This window comes from Dipodomys spectabilis, unplaced genomic scaffold (genome assembly GCF_019054845.1).
Source record: "Dipodomys spectabilis isolate Male_0828 unplaced genomic scaffold, ASM1905484v1 ptg000009l, whole genome shotgun sequence".
In the NCBI taxonomy this organism is placed as follows: domain Eukaryota; kingdom Metazoa; phylum Chordata; class Mammalia; order Rodentia; family Heteromyidae; genus Dipodomys; species Dipodomys spectabilis.
Window position 1 is genome coordinate 14,090,845 of NW_024870686.1, and position 5,892 is coordinate 14,096,736.

Here is a 5,892-nt window from a genome sequence, read left to right on the forward strand (position 1 = left end):
CTTTTATACTAGTATTGGGGCTTGAAATCATGGCCAGAGCACTGTCAATTAGCTTTTATGTTTAAGGGTGAACCACTACCATTTGAAGCATAGCTCCACTTCTAGCTTTTTGTTAACTAATGGAGATAAGAGTCTCATAGACATTTTTTGCCTGGACTGGATTCAAACCTTGATGCTCAAATCTCCTGAGTAGCTAGATTACAGGTGTGAGCCATTGGTGCCTGGCATAGTTATATTCTAGTATTTTCTAAGTCCTCAGTTGCCTTTACTACAGTTTGTACAGACCTGAGGAGTTATCTGTCACTTGTTTGAGGCAGAACCCCTCCGAGCCAGTCTCTTGGTTTGCCTTTCTTTGTTTGACAGCCATATCTCAGGAAGATATGCAACAAATGGAAGTCCAATGTTGCTTTATCAGGGAATAGCCTTTGTAAGAATATCATTGTTGGTGGAGTAGAGAAAGTAGGGGTCCAAGCTAATGTGTCCATGATAGAGACCTCCCTAAAATTAACTTTAGTATCATTATGAGGACCTAGGCCAGCAATAGTTAAGCCAACCCTTATCTCAGACCCTGGTTTCCAAACCTTCATAGGCAACTGAGGAAAAAATCAAAACAAAATACAAACAAAAACACACGTCCAAAGTACAAACAATGTGCAGAGTCACTTATGTAAAAACAAGTGTTCCTTCCAGAGACAAGCAACAACAAAACACAGCTCAGCATGCCACCATGACATGCAGAGACCATTTTCTATTATTATTATAATTATATTTTTATTTTTGCCCATTGTGGAGCTTGAACTTAGGGCCTGTGCTCTGTCCCTGTGCTCTTTTGCTCAAGGCTAGAGCTCTACCACTTTGAGCAGTAGCTCCACTTCTGGTTGAACGGTTAATTGGAGATAAGAGTCTCATGGAGATTTTTCTGCCTTGGCTGGCTTTGAACCACAATCCTCAGATCTCAGCCTCCTGAGTAGCTAGGATTACAGAAGTGAGCCACTATCTCACTGTTATCATACAGAACAATTTCTTCCTTGAGTATTGGGCAGTTCAGAGAGATGCTTTTCTTGTCTTGGCCTCTAAGGTATGCATGCCTTACTAAAGACCTGTTTATGAGGCACTGCCCTCCACTCTTCCAATCTTCAAAGCTCTCCAAGTCTTTGCTCTTTGTAAAACACAAATCTGCATTGTTTCCTTCAATATGTCCCATGCTATTGTTTCAAAACTCTGAAGGCTGTGTTCAGTGAAAACATAAGTTCAATGAACCAAGTGCCACTCTTTTGCCCTTAGCGACTTCTACAAGGAGAGAGCAACAAGCCGAGAAATGGAAACAGGTTTTAAAGACAGTGTAATACATTCCATTAAGAACACTCATTGAGTTTCCCAGTAGCTATAAAAGGCAAACTCTTGCCCTAACTCTTATAAGCATAAAGGACAAAAACAGCTTTCCAGTGGGAAGATTGAGGCCAGCTAGAGAATATGGACTCTGTTGCCTTGTTGAAGTCCAAGCACATCTTTAGAGTCCTTGCATCCTCCACCAACTTTCCATAAATCACTGCAGGCAGCTGGAATACTTTTCTACTGCTTGCTGGACTGAGGAAAGAGCATGCAGGTTCTTTTTTCATGAAGACAAACACTACACATCACCATTGCCTTAGCTCTTCCAGTCTGATAATACTAGATTCAGATATCTTGCAGCTCTTTAGCAAGGACTCAAATCTCTCCTCTTGCTTTTAAAGTAACATTCATTTCTCCTTTTAAGACACAATTATGCCAGGCACCAGTGGCTCATGCTTATAATCCTAGCTACTCAGGAGGCTGAGATCTGAGGCTTGTGGTTCAGAGCCAGCCCGGGCAGGAAAGTCTGTGAAACTCTTCTCTCCATTAAACCACCAGAAAACCAGAAATGGTGCTATAGAACTGAGGGACAGCACTCAGGCCCAGAGTTCAAACCCCACCACCGACAAAAAAAAAATTTGCAGAATATATATTTGTGTGCAACTCCCAGAAATTCTGCTCAAGTGTTTAGTGGCATATACTTTTTTTGCACATTAAGGATGTTTATTTCATTTTCTAGCAGACAACGTACATACTTCCTCCCCTTTCCTTTAAGTTAGTGTAACATTTCCATAATAAACTAAAAGAAGCTTTGGTCAAGAATGGAATGAAATATCCCCCACAGTATAACCCCTGCTTTCACTATATTTGATGTCGGTATAATTTGTGGAGGAGATGGGGAAAACAAGTCGTTTAAGGATACAGGTGGACCCGTTGCAACAATGAGAAGTACAAGTTGTCATGTCGAAAATGAACTTTACAACTTTGGTGTGGGGGGGGGGCGGAAATTGGGTGGAGGGGCGGAGGGAGGCTGGGAAGGGATGTGAAGGGTAAATAAAGGAGGAGGCTGCAATGCTTGATAAGAAATGTACTCATTATCTTGCCCATGTAATTGTAACCCCTCTGTATGTTCACAAAAAATAAAAATAAAATAAAAAAAAGAATGGAATGAAATAGCAAACACGAAACAAGATGGAAAACTCATTGCTGCCATTACAACCACCACATCCACCAAAGCTGAGCTCACACACAGACACAGACACACGCACACACAGACACAGACACGCACCCGAGGCTGCGTGTGGTGGCCGTCCTCATCCTCATGCGTGCGGCGGGCGGGGTCCTCGGGTCCTTGCGCAGCTGGCAGAGGCGCCCACACTTCCCATTATCCAGAGGCCCTGGATGGAGGCCTGCAAGGTCTTGAAATCCCAAATGGTCATGGCTCCAGCGATATGCGACAATCTTGCTTGTCGACCTCATAGATAGACACTTGGGTGAGGCTGTTCTGGTGCAGTGTCTCCAGGGCAGCCCTCGTCCATGTTGCGGAAGCGCTCCACGGCTGACATGTTGCGCTGGATGCTCTGTTTGGGGATGTCCAGCTTGGAGACGAAAGTCAGGCAGCCACGGTTGTCGTACTTAAACAGCATGGGCCAGCAGTTACAACGCTATTCTCTGAGACAAAGGACACACTGAGGAGTGGCTGGAACTCGGTCTTCAGAGCGGAGAACGGCACACTCTTTGAGGCATCGGCAATAGACACAGTGCTGTCGTGGCTGACCCAGGCAAGACGTTTCCCACTGGCGGAGAAGCTGACCCCATGGACCCAGCCACCGGTACCACTGCCACCAAACTCTGACATCAGCTGACCAAAAGGCATCTTGCTGCCCCAGGGTGTACTGGCCGGTTTTTCATCCACTTCTTTAACGTAGGCAGAAAACACTCTGTATTTGAGGTCACATAACCCTGCAGCCAGCAAGATGTTGTTGGGATGCCGGTCCAGGCTGAGGTCCATGGAGCGGACTGGCTTCTTAATGTGCTTGCTCATCCGCCAGTCATTTTCAGACTCCAAGTAACAAATGGAAATGAGTCGGGCTCCACGGCCCACTGCACATTTGTTCTCGAGGGGTGACCACAAACGTGGCCGCACGATTAATCCTCAAGATCACCAGTGTGGGCTTCCACATACAGTCTTTCTGGCTCCAGACATAGGCATGGCGGTCTGCCCCGCGAGGGACGATGCGGTCACACTTCGGAGCCCAGACAATGCCTGTGATGTGCCCTCCGTGCTCCTTCAGCTCCTGAGCCTTCACCCACTGACCCCGTTCTTCTTGTAGATGTGCAGCTCATGTTTACTGGGGCTAAGGGCGATCTGGGTTCCATCCCTGTTCCAGGCATGACAGGTGATGGGCTCGAGTTAGAACTGGTGCAGAGACATGATTCTCTTCTAAGAACAGAAAGCTGGGGTTGGGGCAGTTCCGGGGCTCGGGGTGGAAGATTCGCAGACTCTGGTCAGTCAACGAGAACGGGCTCGGCCTAGCTAGATATTTATAAAACAATTTTAATAACCTTTTCAAGTTGTCTTTTTTTGGCCATCAAACAGTTATGGTATCAAATTAATATGGTTCATGAAGAGGTTCAAAGGAAAGGCTCTTTTTTCTCTTTTCCCTCTTGGCAAATCCTTTTTTTTATGACCAGGAGGTTGTGTGGAGTGGTAGGAGTTAAGGAAGAGAAGCCAAATACCTAATGCTGTATATCCTGGTGGACATTTAGCTGTCAGAGGACAAAGCATACAACAGAATTCAATAGAACTAAGCACTTTCTTTGTAATATTAATTTAATGACTAAAGAAACATTTCTTTTAAAACAAGAAAAAGTTAGAGGGCAAATCCACACATCATCAACCAAAAATAGAGGGGTTAGTGAATTGCTAAGTCCTTGAAATGCTTATTTTATGTTAATGGTATTTTTTGCCTCTCCTGGTGCAGATTTAATGTTAAAATCAGCCTTTAAATTAGTTCAGGTAGCTTCAATGCAAATCAGGTAATAACTATGAAAAAATAATGTTGATTTATTTTTTCTATAACTTCAAGTGTTGTGTTTTAATGCAACAACCCACTAAATACTAGTCATGTTTGTTTCTCTCATGGAATAGAGCAGAGAAGAATTCTTTGTCATCTGTGTTTAGTACCAGTGACAGGTGAATTGCAGTTTTAATAGTTTCTACCAATAACTCAGTGCCATAGCTGTTTTTATATTAACTTTAAAACAATGAATGGTATCTTAAGAATACAAACCACCAGAATTTCATTATTAACATTTGCTGAAATTAGGGTGATTTGCTAAGAAGAATGTTTTAAGGTTTTCACACAAGCAATATAAAACAAAGAAGATATTATGTATAACTCAATAATGAAAAGTATTATTGTGCATACATGTATGTGTACATCTCTCTTTACATATATGCCTCTTAAATATCTATGTGTCTTTGCATGCATACTTACTTGTGTGTGTAGGGGTGTGTGTGGGGGGGGTGGGTGTGAAATTCAGGTCCAACAACACAAAATGATTTAAAACTCAGCATTTAGCTTGTTGAATACTAAATAATAGATGTGGTTAAAAGTGCTGGAGATAGAAAATCTTTTTTCTGACTATTGTAATAGAGATTAGTGCAGAACAAATCATAAATAGATATTAAATCCAGGGCACTATTTCAATGAAAAGTAAGATGTTTACAGGAGCTTAAAGTATCTTCACACAGGATATTTAATAGTTGGGTAGGAAAATATGATATTTATAAAGTAGAAATAGGAAAGCATGTTGATAGAGTGACAAAGTAGGTTGATAGAGTAACAAAGTAAGGGAAATTACAAATTCCCTACATGTGACAAACCTAGAATTCATAAACTGAATCTAATTGTGGAAAACTCTGGACAAACACTTAGGAATACTTTGTTCTACAAAACCAAGATCATTGAAGACAATGAATCTTGTAGAAATCTAGATTATTCTAGACAAAAGAAGATGTAGGCAAGAAAATGAATTATAATATCCGATGTCTGATTAGATTCTGTGACAAAGGGGAAAATGCTATAAATTACATTGACAGATCTTTTGACAAAATTGGAAAAGTGATTGTATGTGGTATTGTTTGTAGATGTCTTCAAAGGTTGACAGGTTGGAAACTTGGTTCCCAGTAGAATATTTAAGAAGTGGAGCCAGGTTGGGAAGGTGGCTCAGTGTTAGAGCGCTTGCCTTGCATGCATGAGGCCCTGGGTTTGATTCCTTAGCACCACATAAGCAAAAAAGAAAAAAACTGGAAGTGGCACTGTGGCTCAAGTGGTAGAGCGCTAGCCTTGAGCTGAAGAGCTGAGGGACAGCGCCCAGACCCAGAGTTCAGGCCCCATGACCAGACCAAAAAAAAAGAAGAAGTGGAGCCTACTGACATGTCCTTGAAGACATCACCTGAGAAAGGAATTAATGTAGCTCTTGTGAGAGCTCTCAGGAAAGAATTTCTGTAAAGAGCAAGACGAGATGGGCATTCCTCACTCTGGTTTTGGTGTC

At 42.4% G+C, this 5,892-nt stretch overlaps 1 pseudogene; it reads right to left on the reverse strand.

Annotated features, from left to right (window-relative positions):
• Positions 1–2,651: 2,651 nt before the first annotated feature.
• On the reverse strand, positions 2,652–3,726 carry LOC122125213 (annotated as a pseudogene).
• Positions 3,727–5,892: the final 2,166 nt, after the last annotated feature.